Source organism: Nanorana parkeri, unplaced genomic scaffold, assembly GCF_000935625.1.
Source record: "Nanorana parkeri isolate BGI_ZX_2015 unplaced genomic scaffold, ASM93562v1 scaffold317, whole genome shotgun sequence".
Lineage (NCBI taxonomy): Eukaryota > Metazoa > Chordata > Amphibia > Anura > Dicroglossidae > Nanorana > Nanorana parkeri.
In genome coordinates, this window is record NW_017306585.1 from 661,255 (window position 1) to 675,983 (window position 14,729).

The 14,729-nt window shown below is 39.2% G+C and overlaps 1 protein-coding gene across 1 annotated transcript in view; it reads left to right on the top strand.

The window, feature by feature from the left end:
- VWC2 (von Willebrand factor C domain containing 2) overlaps window positions 1–14,729 on the top strand; it is a 333,726-nt gene that overhangs the window by 264,359 nt on the left and 54,638 nt on the right. The window lies entirely within an intron of this gene.

The window sequence follows — 14,729 nt, forward strand, 5'->3', positions numbered from 1 at the left end:
ACAAATGTGTAAAACACAAAACTAAAAGCATTCTTATGGGGCTTGTTCACAGCCGAGTGATGCGGGCAAAAACACGGAACGCAGCAAAAAGGACAAGCATGATTTTCTGGATGATTTCCGTGAGTTCTGACTGTGGTTGTAGGTGCAAACATGGGGAAAACCGCGCGTCTATTAAAAAACTGCTGAATTTAAAACGCTATGTGTGAACAATCATGTTATGATTACTGTTGCATATTTCTTCCTTCATATAATCACCTTTAATGCATTGATTATTGCTTAAGGATAATAGATTTTACAAGACTTTTATAAACTATTCCATACAATTGAATAACTAAATGTGCCGAGCTAAAACAATGATCATATATAAAGAGTAAAAAAAAATAAAAAAAACAGTGACTCAAACAAATGTCAGTGAAAAAAATCAATCAGGTGTAAAGTCTTTAAATCTATGCAACGGCAGTGTCGCCTGCCTACCAGGCCCACCAGACACTGCCGTTGCTGTGTTAACACAGCCGCGTCTCCTAGTTTGACAGCTGAGAAGAGTAGCGCAGTTCATTTTCTATATTTTATTCCATACAATTACCCTGCAGCATGTTTATACATTATACCCATTCATCAGTACCATAAGCCAGTAAATTTTAGGGTATTTTACCTATACTAGCCTATACATTCCTTTTCATTTGTGTGTTAAGTTTCTAACTTCTCATTGACATAGTATAAATATTTCACAATATCCAGTCAGCAAGATAATATTTCTTACTCAGTTCATTTTAATCATAGAAATTTACTTCACCACCTTTTGTATCTACTCTTTCTCTTCAAAAGAGAATATAGTCATAGATGTTAGCGGACTAATTAAGGGATGAATCAGGTCATTTTTCTTAACTCAAATTAAATCATATTTTTCTTACATTTTAATCAATATTTTACCTATAGTAGCAGCCAACTTTTCCCTTAAGGCTAGTATTCCTACAGGCGCTCATATGTTCCAAGGACTTAAGGCGCAGTGCTATATTAGCAGAATTGGGATGCTCCCCAGCATCCCCAAAGACGGTTCACATACTGTGTCAGGTAGCTTCAAGATGGTAACCTCAAGTCAGATGAGTAATCTGTATCAAGGCAGGGGTCAGGGCAAGCAATAACCAGATGAGTAATCAATATCCAGGATCAGGATAGTCTGTAAATCTGAAGGGTAATCTGTATCCAGGCAAGGGTCAAGGTGGGTGCAATATTAGACCTGCCAGTGACATGGGAGGGGAATGCAGCTAAGCAATGGCTGTTGACTGAAGGAGCAGTGGGGGGAAGAACAACAGTTAGAGCATGTCTTTTCACTCCTATCAGTTTTGCCTCTTTTAAATTGTAGTTGTTTTTTTTCAAAACAAATTTATGGTTCAAGTTATGTTTAAATAAATGTGCAGTTTATGTACTCTTGCAATAATCCATATCTTCTCACATTTACTCACCACTATTGTTGATCCTTATCTGTCCCATTCATTTTTTTAGCTTAGCCTCCCTCCTCCAACTTAGTATGAATTTTGACAGTGTTTGAATTTACAGTAAGTGTCCCTTTTTTTCCTGAATTAACTGGCTCAACCCTTCTCAACAACCAATGAACTAGTAAACAAACATAATCCAAAGATATGTGCACTTTTGTGTTTTTGTGACATAAGTACCTGTACTGTATATGTATAAAGGCATACATTAAGGTTCCCAAATCAGATACTTAATTGCTCTTCATTGTAATACCACGTGACAAGGTGACAACTCAGGATTACAGTTGGGAGACAAGGGCAAAGCAATGTCTCCCTATGCCAAGAAGTACCTGAAGAAGCAGGATCCCCAGAAAAGTTTTTAGTGAAAAAAAAAGATTAAAAAAGGTTCAAAGGGACTTTTAACAATACATTAACATGTTCAAACTTCTATGAGATTTTAGTGATTGGGTTTACATATTTAAAGTCAATATTTTGTAATTCTTTTTTTTTCAGTGATTTGGACTATGTGAGTTTACTAAATTTGAACTTAGTACATTGCTTGTACTTTCAGAGGATGGTTCAGTATAAAATGTATGATTTGTTATACTTGTCAGCTATTACAAGCATTTTGAATGTTGCTTCTAATGCATTGTACTATGCAATCATGTAATAATAGTAAAATGCTGTCACTGGCAATCTAATCAGTGAGACAAGCCTGCCTCTAGTCTTACACAAAGACCCAAATCCCCAGCAGTTTACAGTTCTGGTGGCAGATATGCTGAGCTAGAGAGAAAATAAACGTGCCAGCTGGGTTATAACTGTCTAGTTTTCATCGGTGATCACTGATATAATATAATGAATTATTTTTGTAGTTAGCTAATTTCTTAGATTTAGGTATTTAATCATAAACATTATTTAAAAAGTATAACTGAATGCCCCACATGGGAAAATCACAATTAATTTTGTTATTGTAGAAATAAAAACAGTACAACAGTCACAAATAAAACAAGGTTTATGTTTTTTTATATCCCACATTTTGTAATTGAAGGTAACTGAAACACCTAAAATCTGTGAGTTTTTCTCTATTAAGATGGATCTTTTCCTCTCAGAGCAAACATTAGAGAAGGTTCACTCTGCACAGTCAATTTTCATTTAGCTTAGTAAATGAGGTGAGGCTGTGCTGATTTCTGTCATCCTATCATGTGAAAGCAAAAATCCCATTTCTTTATTTTTTTTGCACAATATTGGTATTCTTTGCAAAGTGAGTTGATTTACAAAAGGAGTAGAGGAGTAGAGTTAACTTTGAAAGGTGTTCACTATACAAAGTGAGTGACAGTAAATATGATGAACATGTGTTCACTTTGAATACCCAGTTATTCTTAAAAAAATTGTTTTTGCCTGTGTTTCATTAGTTGTTTGATGTAAACTCAGCTTCATCTTATAAACTAAGCCTGGTGAGTTTTCATTTAGCAAAATTAACTTTTACTTTACTAAGTAAACAGTCTCTATATTGTTTTAGTAAACAACCCCACCATCTGTAAGGACTATGAATAATGCCCAGAAATTATATATTTTCCTAAACAGTTGTGTAAACCATGGCTAACATCCACCTTATTATTAGTACTCAACTGAAAACACACACAGGTACAAAGATCTAAACAAATTCCTGGTAATATAAATAACCTCGGTTTATGTCAATCCTGTGATAATTAGCAGTATGCAGTATATAGTGTACATTACAACATAGTGTATAAAATGGAGCAGTATGCGCTATATATATTATCAAAAAAATAGAAAGAAGCCCAAAGCTATTGCTCTAAAATAAGCAATGTAAAGCATAATGTACAGAGTTCATCCATCTACGTTATGTATCATACAGTACACCATACAACTGAAGAGATCTGGAGAACATAATGTATAACATAGTGTACAGAGTGCAGCTGCTTGGAGTGCATCATTATTCAACCCCATAGTTATCCATAAAACAAAAGTTGGGCTTATGAGGTTAATGTTAAGCTTTTCACTTAAAAAAGAACAAAAAAAACTATGGGGTCTATTCACAAAGCTGCCGAAGGATCTGGCCGTAGCTTCGGCCGATCCCTCGGCTAGCTTCGGCACCAGAGCTACTAAATATTCCACAGTCAACTGTTAGTGGTATTATAACAAAGTGGAAGCACCTGGGAACAACAGCAACTCAGCCATGAAGTGGTAGGCCACATAAAATGACAGAGCGGGGTCAGCATATGCTGAAGCGCACAGTGTGCAGAAGTCGCCAACTGTCTGCAGAGTCAATAGTTAGACCTCCAAACTTCATGTTGTCTTCAGATTGGCACAACAACAGTGCGCTGCAATGCAAAGCGTCAGATGCAGTGGGGTAAAGCACACCGCCACTAGACTCTAGAGAAGTGGAGACGTGTTCTCTGGAAGTATAAATCACAATTCTCTGTCTGGCAATCCGATAGATGTGTTTGGGTTTGGCAGTTGACAGTAGAAGGTACTTGTCTGACTGCATTGTGCCAAGTGTGAAGTTTGGTGGAAGGGAGTGGAGGGGGGATTATGGTGTGGGGTTGTTTTTCAGGGTTTGGGCTTGGCTCCTTAGTTTAAGTGAAGGGAACTCTTAGGGCATCAGCATACCAAGACATTTTGGACGATTTCATGCTCCCAACTTTGTGGGAACAGTTTGGGGATGGCCCTTCCCTTGATCCAACATGTCTGCGCACCAGTGTACAAAGCAAGGTCCATAAAGACATGGATGAGTGAGTTTGGGATGGAGGAACATGACTGGACTGCACAGAGTCCTGACCTCAAACCGATAAAACACCTTTGGGATGAATTAGAGCGGAGACTGTGAGCCAGGCCTTCTCGCCCAACATTAGTACCTGACCTCACAAATGCGCTTCTGGAAGAATGGACAAACATTCCCATAGACACACTCCAAACCTTGTGGACAGCCTTCCCAGAAGAGTTGAAGCCGTTATAGCGGCAAAGGGTGGGCCAACTCAATATTGAACCCTACGGATCAAGACTAGGATGCCATTAAAGTTCATATGCGTGTAAAGGCAGGCGTCCCAATACTTTTGGCAATATAGTATATATATAGAGCACACTTTTTAGGCAAATACAAAGCTAGCGGCATTTTTGCCTAAGGGCTCTTTCACACGTGCGTTGAGAATGTAATCAAAGAGCAACACTGATTAACACACCTATAGTGTTAACAAGGCATTCAGCAGGCATTTTCAAAGCATTAGGGAGGCATCAAAAATGCTTGCAAAATGCCCTGTAAGTAGGGGAGTGTGTTAAGGGTAAAGTGATGTAGTAAAGGGAAGTGACCAGCAGGAGTCCCAGCAGCTGGGCAGACACACAATTCTGGGTGGCTCTACTGTTTGAATTAGCTGTACAACATTTATTTATGACATATTTCAGGCTAGTAGAAGCTCTTTTGTTGGGAAATGTTGGCTGTGACATTCACAAAACACTGGCTGTGTGCAGTCAGAAAGTCATCTGCAGCTGCTCTGTCCATCCACTCTTTGATTCTCCAGTGGTTTCTGGGCTTGCAAAACCTCCTAAACCTCTCCTGAACACCTATGCAATGCTTCTTGAATGTCTGAAAAATGCTCTAGGGAGCATTGACCAAGAATTTAGAGAGTTTTTCAATATACTTCAATTACTCCAGTTGCAATGCCTCTAGAACGTAACATGCACACAATTTTTTTTCAAATTCTTTATTTGTACAATTCCAAAATTAGCAATGCCCAATGATACATACATGAGAACATCAGAACTGTCACGCTTGCTGTAGGTACAAGGAGTGGATCACAACTGCGGAGGGTATTAGGGTGGTGAGTGGAGACGGCTACTCAGGCTTGAGTCTCAGGCATTACTCCCAATCTTAGCGGGGAGTTTGGGACTCTAGCATCACAGCCATCAGGTAACAAAAAAGGTTAAGGCAGAGCTATCACTTCATAGCCTGAAAACTGAACCAAAAAGTAGCGGTTGCACGTTTAGGGAGCGGTGTGCCACTTTGATACAGGTATGCCAGCAGATTCCCCCCAAGAGCAACAGTTCATTGGTAATGACAATACAGTCTGTAATATACACAAGGCTTCTGGAGCAGAGTGTCAGTTTAAGGCTCCAACAGGAGCTTACTTGCGTTTTGAGTCCAGTTAGGGGTTCACGGTGAAGGTCCACAGGCTGAGCAAGATGATCTCCGGTTCAGGCAGTCCTGGGGGTCTCTGGAGGCTTAGGTTGAGTGGCAGGAGGCAGCAAGTGTTCTGACTCCAATTGTGGAACGCCATGCTGCCTCAGCTGGGGCTTTAAACATCCCGAGGATGGGGGCGGAGCCGCCGGCCTGAACAAGCGGCTTCCACGTTCCACTGTGGAACGCAGAGAGGCCGTCCCTGCAGATGGAGAGACCGGAACGGTCTGACCCGAACGGGACTTGTCACAAGAACAAACAAGAAAAACATGAACAAGTCAATGTAAAACAAAACATCTATGTCACTCAACCAAGGTAAGAGGTTGTATAACATTAGAAAGATATACCAACTGTAATAATCGTAGAGGATAAATAATCATGACCAAGCATAATGGGCATTCCACCCAGGGAAAAAAACATTTTTTTAAATGTAGTTAGCCAAGAGAGCAACAGAGTAAGAATGAACGGTAAGAGAGAAAGGACGAGAAAAAAAAAGACACAGGAGTTCCCACCTCCACACCCAGACCCCACAACCAAGTATTACAATCCGGGCGTGAGAAAGAGATAGTAGGGAGGAGGATATTAGGCCCAAAAGGGGCCCACTAAACAGCTGTCAGGTTCACCCAATAGGTCCCTGCCTTCATCAGAAAAGAGGAAAGAGTGCCAGTAAAACCAGGTTTTGTTGAATGCATCCAGGCGATCCTGGCGTGAATAAATCATGCTCCCAAATCGATGAGTTTCCTCAACTTTACACAGCCACATAGTGACAGAAGGCGGGGATTCATGTCTCCAACAAGCTGGTAAGCAGGATTTTGCTACATTAACAAAATACCTCAAAACTGATTTCTGATAGTTCTTTTTGGGAAAGTGATGGTGATGTAGTAGAAAAAAGGCTGGATCTCTGGCGAGAGGAAAATTCATAAAACGTTGAGAAATCTCAAGATCCCTACCCCAAAAGCCCCACAATCTAGGACATGACCAGAAAATGTGAATAAGAGTGCCTTTGTCTGATCCACATCACCAACACTTATCCAAGACAGATGAGATGAAACGATGAATCCTTATCCTATATCAGTGGATGAGGACCTTGTAGTCTGGAACAAATGGAGGTTTTAAAAGTAAAGAGGTATATACATTGCACTTCTTCCTGAGAGAAGGTCCTCTCTAAGTCATGTTCCCATTGAGTCAGGCGCGGGGGGGTAGTCACCAACAGTGGCAAATAGTGAACAGTAGATCAAAGAGAAGGAATGACTCAGCAATCCTAAATCCAGACACAATTGTTCAAATGACGTCAAAGTCATACCAAATTCTGAAGCAAGTGGGAGGGAGTGTAGGAAATTATATAGTTGTAAAGCGGTCCAAAACTGGAGGTGGTATAGACCTTTTCGAATCTGTCAGGGTTGAAAGATAGGGCCAATAAGTGCCTTCCCGAAAGTGTAAAACCCGAAGCATCCCCCCTATGCGAAGGTGTGGAAGCAAGCTCTCAGGAAGGCTGGGAGGGAAATCAGGATTACCCATGACAGGGCAAAGTGGAGAAGGATGTGAGGCCAGGGAGGAGGAATGAAGCACCTTCTGGCAAATGAATAAGGTTGGTCTTATCAAGGGTGATTCCATAGGGAAACTGGAAGACCAGTATATTGCTAACACCAGGGTAGTCCATTCAAAGGGAAGCTGGGCTGTGATTGCTCAATCTGTACCCACAGCTTGTAAGGGCCATGTCTAGTCCAGTCTATTAATTTAATTCAGTTGATAAGCCAGCTGATATTTGGTTATGTCATGAAGAGCAATCCCACCACTGAGCTGCGGGGTCATCAAGGTCTTCAATTTGATTCTGGGGTGTTTACGGGCCCAGACAAATTTAGTAAAGGCCGAGGCTACTGAGTTGAGATAGCCAGGGGGTAACCGATAGACATGTGCGATTCGTTTCGTTCCGAATCGAAATTCGGACATTCGGATGTATCCGAATTCCGAATTACAGACATAACGAATGCAAACGAATCTGAATTTCCATTTCCAAAATTCGGTAGCGGTAGTTCGAACGTTCGTTTCGTTTTCTGTTCTTATTCGTTTCTTATTCGTTTCGTTCGTTGGAGCAAAGTGACATTAGAGAAGGAGAAAAATATTTTTCCCCCCTCAAATGTCACGAACAAAGGAACCGAATAAGAAACGAATACGAAACGAATAAGAACAGAAAACGAAACGAACGTTCGACCTACCGCTACCGAATTTCGTCCGAATCCGAATTCCGAATCCGAATTAACTTTCACACCCGAATACCGAAAACGAAATAACACAAATCCGAATTTAAAACGAAACTAAACGAACTTTTTGGCAGTGCACATGTCTAGTAACCGAATAGGAAGCGAGTCAAGAAGAAAAAGAAACTTGGGCAAAACAGCCATTTTTAGAAAAATTGCTGTGACCTAACCATGAAAATGGGCATGGGTTCCAGTGATCCAAAAGAGAATGTACAGTGGTACGGAGTGGGGAGAAGTTAAGTCTGAATACATCCTGTAGATTCCTTGGAATCTGGACCCGCAGGAATTTAATGGCAAGGTCAGCAATTTTAATTGGGAAGTTAATCTTAACCCACTTTTCCCATTGAAAAGAAAAGGCAACAGACAGGACTTCCGATTTCTAAAGATTAATTTTCAAATTGGATAAGACATTATACTTCTTGAATTCCTGTAGCAAGATGGGAAGATTAATTTCCAGATTTGTGATCGAGAAGAGCATGTCCATATAAGCAGAAACTTTGAATTCCTTTTTGCTATAGTGACCCCCTTGATATCTGGATTATTCCGGACCGCAATGCATGCTATTTTTGACACAGCGCTAACATTTGCGAACTGTACTGGGTGGTAGCTATTGTTTTATCCCACATGGGCATTAATAGGCGGCAGAGAGGCATTTCTCAAATGCCTGGTTTTAACACACATGTGAAAGAGCCCTAAAATAACTTTCTATTCTCAATTTTTTATAAATAGGCCCCCATCAATTTAGTTTTCAATGAACACTGGATGGCCAAATCACACAGCAACTTCATATATTTTTCAGAAACTCAAGCAGCAAGATTTGCTCAAAGGCGATTTTGGTTCTTCACTCTCCCTTTAGCTGCATGCTGATAATATATGTAAAAAAACAAGTAAAATCTACTGGCTAGGGTGATCTATCTTAATTATGGCAAAAGGAGTGTGTGTCCTTTGGATTTCAGGTGCTGATCTCTCTTTTGTTGCCTTATTGGAGATATACAAACTGGTGGGAAACTGAACACATCAGCATCTCCCTAAAACTAAAATAGTTTGGATTGTACCCTTAAATATAACCTTTTTTTCTTATCACCAGTATTTTTCTCCCTATTACTATTCATTTACCACTGTCTGGCAGTTTCAATAAGAATACTTTCTAATAGTCACATTAAAAAATGGTATTCATGCCTGAACATCGATAATAAATAAGCATTTACAAAAATAAAAAAGAAAGCTAGAAAATTAGCAAGCATGGTAAAAGCCAAACAAAAGCAATACACTTAATCACAGCAAGATCTCATGTGGCTGAAAAGATGTTTCAAGAATGGTGTCCTACTTATTTCTTGATAATTCCTTGTACTCTCAGTATTTCTTGAGTTGCAATAGAAAAATAAATGAAAAATCACTTGCTTTCATTTTTCCAAAGACTGACAGTTTATGTCTTTAGGGAATATCTCCAGAGACAAAATAGTATAAGTGCTTTTTTTATGTTTTTTAGCAATGCTCTGTAAGCTAACACAAAATAGCAGTCAATACTTAACTTAATTTGAAATATTTACATAGGTTTGAAGGATTTTAAAATGATTAAAACACATGTGAAGTAATGAAAAAGATTATCTATCAATCAATTATAATCCTGGAATGTGCAAAAACAATTATTTACACATAACTGCAGATTAAGTGATGAGTATACAGATCTAAATTAATCCAACAAAGCTTCTTATTGCTTTATTCTGCAATTTGTTAGTATCAATTTGTTGGTTTTAGTTCTCTCATTTTGCTTTCATTTTTTTTAACTAGTTATAAAATGTCCTATTATTAATGCAAATATCTGGCCTTTTAGTTAAACCATTAATTGGTGCAAAAACATCCTATTCCAGTACTTTGTCAATATATTTGCACATATATATAGGGGTCTATTCACTAAGCTGCCGCTCACTGAAGCGAAGTGAGCCGAACGCTGTTCGGTTATTCACTTCAGGCTGGTACGGCTCAGCATGTTTGGCCGACCCAAAGTGCAGAAGGAGTTCGACTCAGTCGATCCAACATCTGGATCGTTTAAGCCGAACCTCCGGCAGGCTACTCACTGCTGTTCGCTCTATTCTTATAGATGCCGAATAGCAGTGAGTAAATAGCCGAATGCTGAGCATCATTTGGATATTCTGCTCGGTCCCTCTGTGGGACCGAGCAGAACAGAAAAATGGTTAAAAAGTAGACAAAAAAATAGAAAACGATTGTTCAGAGCTAGCAGTGACAGCTAGCTCTGCCACGGATATTCTGCTCGGCCCTCTGTGGGACCGAGCAGAACAGAAAAATGGTTAAAAAGTAGACAAAAAAATAGAAAACGATTGTTCAGAGCTAGCAGTGACAGCTAGCTCTGCCCAACTGTTTTCTATTGGCCGGGCGGTTCTGCTTTCGTCAAAAAAAAAATCCCCAGGAAAGCATAGCTGGATTCCTATTGGCTATTTCACTTTGCAATAGCCAATAGGAATCTAGCTATGCTTTCCTATGGGGATTTCTTCTTCTTTTGGCTGCCGTCAGAAGAAAAAAAAATTAAGAAAAAACTCTGTTATTTGATCGAGCAGAGTGAACCTTTCTGTGAGAAAGTGTTTCTCTCCCGGGCGGCCGGGAGCATCCGGAGCATCCGGGGGATGAATGACAGATGAGTTCCTGGTTACCAGGTAACCAGAAACAACATCTGTCATTACACACTGAGAACACGAAGAGGCCACTCTCAGTGTGTAATCACAGCGTCCCTGGTTAGCTGGTAACCAGGGACGCTGATCTCTCTGCAAGTGGCCAGAGCCAGCCATGAGATGACGGCTGGCTCCGACCAGCTGTCAGAAACAGGCTGCCAGCCGGCCAATGGCCGGTCATTCGGCCAGCTTCGGCTTTCAGCGCGGCTCAGTCGACCCGAGGCATATGCCTTCGGCTCGACTGAGCCGCTCGGCCAGCTTCGGGAGCTGTACGGGCTATAGTGAATAACCCGTAGAGCAGCCCTTCGGTTCTACTGAACCGAAGGGGTCCTGGGGCCGAAGCTGCAGCTAGATCCTTCGGCTGCTTTGTGAATAGACCCCTTAGTGTCATACTGCTTTCCTGGTACCACGAGAAGACCAAAATCGTAAGCTCACAGATAGAGACGAATAAATTCTGTTCCTTATTTTTTGCTTTCTTTTTTGCCAAAACTGTTGCCACTGTGTACCAAAGCAGGCTATTCACCTTAGCCTTTTGTTTAAAATTATTTCCTAAATTGGTAACTACTAAAATAAAAATATAAACTTCCTGAAAATAAAAAACACAAAATAGCAGCAGTGTTGACTTATTAAAGTAGTAAAGACTGTTTATTTAACAAAGTAAATTGGTAAATAAGATAAACTTCTGTTAAGTTTGAATAAAAAGTGTCTCATTGAATGGGTTTGGTTTTTTTAAATGTTGTAGTCATATGGTTCCACTGCTGTAGCTGGAATAGCTAAAAACTATGAAGTGCAGGGTTTGGATGCAATTAGTGAATAGAGGTAGAGAGTCAAGGGGATGCATGGGGTGTGAGACAATAGGCAGAGCAGAAGATGGGTGCATTAGACATGTGCATTCGGATTTGGACGAACCTGCAAATCAACAAAAATCAGTTGATTCGGCGGTACGTCCGAATCCGAAATAACAAATGTAATATATGACCGAATATACTAAAACAATATTCGGGCATACATTACTTCATTTTCAGAATATGCTGGTGGCCATATGGGCTGCTGACATGTTCTGCGCATGCCCGTTGCCATCTTGAAGGCGGAGCGTATGACATCACATGATGGTGATGTCACAAGCTGAACGAGCGGCGGCCATATCGGCCACCAGAATGTTCTGCGCACAGCCATTTTGGAGTCAATCTAGGTCTGGTGGTTCAAGCATTGCCATCTTGGTGTATGCCAAGATCTACTCCAAAATGGCGGCACGCATGCGCAGAACAAGGCGGAGGCCGATATGGCCGCTGCTCATTTCCTTTGACGAAACAAATTAAAATAGGTAAACAGATTTCTGATTTTATTAACCACAGGATTATAATTACTATTATAATAAGTAGTAGTATTGTCATTTTAATTGTTTAGGTTATTACACTATCTATCTGAGAATCATTGTTCAATTTCTTTCTGTACTGCTATTTGTCAAAAACTGTATTGCATAATATAACCTAAATGTTTTCAGATGCCATAGCTTCTATGGTCTGGCAGGGATGAGGGCCATTTGTGAAACTGATTGTAAAGTTTTTGGTGAACTTTTTCACCAAAAAACAGAACCCCATTGAAGTCTGTGAGGGGCAAATATTAAAAATCTATTCTGGCCATTTTCAAGGCTAATAGGCAAGGAATTGTCAAAGGAGTGTATGGGGGAGGGGGACATGGCATGGACATGGGACACATGTACCAATGCAAATTTTAAAAAAAAACATACAAATGGAAGCGGATCCTCCTATTTATGCAGCTTTGAAAACTGCATTGAAAAAAACACAATTCCTTTCTATACCGTGCTTGGGAGATGCTTTTAGGCTGTATGCACTGTTATGAAATTAGGATTCTGAAGGACATCATCAAAGACACCATATTCTGGCACCACATATTTTGCATGTGCAATTGATTTTTTAAATGTTACATTTATCTTGGCTTAAATACAGCAGAAGTACTCCAATCTTATTAATTTCAACCTAATTTACTTAAAAATGTTTTTGTGGTAAAAGTAGAAGCAACAACAAATTTGCTGCTCATCTTGGAAAGCCTCAACACATATGCAATGCTATTTGAATCAACAGACATCATCTCCATTGCAGTCCTCTCCTCGTTGCTTGGTTTTCTTCTGCGGCCCCCTAGGGGGAACCAAGTTTGTGAATATTGCAGTCCTGTTTTGCTCACTCCAATGGGAGAATAGCTGCCGCTATATTCATATATGGTTACAATCATCCACATCATATGTTCCTCCTGATGAAGCCACGGCTGTGGTGAAACGTGTAGAGGATTTTCTATAACAGTAACCGTCCATTGATCTCAATTAACGACTCACCCTTCATAACTTGTCATCATCTCTGTATGAGTATACAGGGTTTATGCTTACCAAGTTTAGGCTGAGCACCAATATGCATATATGTTTTTATGTTGTGTATTTTTAATGTCTTTAATAAAATATGATATTTTTACACAATTTTAAGTGTCTGTGAAGGTCCTATTATTGCCTAAAACGCCATCTATGACTTCCAGCCCTTAGCCTTTTGGCTTCGGAACTGTCTCTTTTGTCTACATATTGCTTTATAGGTGTGGTTGTAGGACCTTCCCCTCTAGAACATAATCTTATTACTAAAATGTATACTGAGGAGAAAAATGAATGTAATACCTCAGGCTTCTCCATGTCATTTTTGATTAGCACCCCATGCTCATCTTTCATTGGACCAACCTGTTCTTTCCTTACCTTTTTATGGTTTATCTCATTGATATGTTGTTTTACTGATTTGTATGTATAAATATTTATATATATTTCACAGAAAAAATAGGCAGAAATATTCTACAGCCTCCATAGACAGTATTTAAGCACTCGGAGTAGGCTGCATTTTGAAAAGGGCACACAGCATGCAGTTTTTATTTCAAAAATCAACTCTACAATGTACATATTAAAAAATATCTAGTATTGTACAGATTACATAGACAGTATTTAGGCACTTGGCATAGGCTGTATTTTGAAAAGGGACACAAAGCATGCAGTTTTTCATCTATGAAATATGACATTTATCTATTCATATTTCACAGATAAAACAAGCAGGAATATTCTACAGCCTCTATAGGCAGTATTTGAAGTAGGCCTCATTTAAAAAAAAAACACAGATTGCAGCTTTCAATAAAAAAATCAACACTAGAGCTCAGTTACATTAAACATGTAACCCCACAACAAGATTTATTTAGTTTATTTTGGATCAGTTCGGATTTTTATTTTTTTTAGTTTTCCGGATTTCAGATCCAAACTTTTTTATTCAGCTCGATATTCACTATTCAGATTTTAGATCCATTTGAATTTTTGGTTTTCATTTCGGATCAATCCAAATGTTTAGATTTTCTTTTCGGATCTATTTTGAACTATTCAGATGGTGTTCTTCAATTAGAAAATAACTTAATGCTTTTGTTTTTTTAAAATCATTTTAGCTCTGTACTGGTCATCTTAATCCATACAAGTTATTTTAGTCTGTACTGGTCATCTTACTGCATACTGGTCATTTTAGTCTGTACTGATCATCTTGCTCTGTATTGGTCATTTTAGTCCATACTGGTAATCTTAGTTAGTACTGGTAATCTTAGTCTGTACTGTTCATCTTAGTCCGTACTAGTCCTCTTAGTCCCTAGTGGTCATCTTAGTCTGTACTGGTCATTTTTGTCTGTACTGGACATCTTAGTCTGTAGTGGTCATTAGACATGTAACATGCAAAAATTGTTTGAATTTGGATTCAAACAGACTTCAGAATGAAAATTCAGATTCATTTGAACTCGTTTGAATTCAGAAATTCGAATGCATTCGCATTTTCAAATTTAACGAAATTCGTCCGAATTTCTATTAGGAATTAAACAAAACTTACATGTCCAATATATATTTAAAGAAAAAAATGTGTGCACACTCCTTATACAGTAAAGAGGCACATTTTATAAAAAAAAGTAGACATGTGCAATTCGTTTGGTTCCCGAAACGAAATTCAGACAAATTTTTGGACATTCGGATGTATCCGATTTCCGAATTACAGATATAACGAATGCAAACGAATCCGAATTTCCGTTACCAAAATTCGTT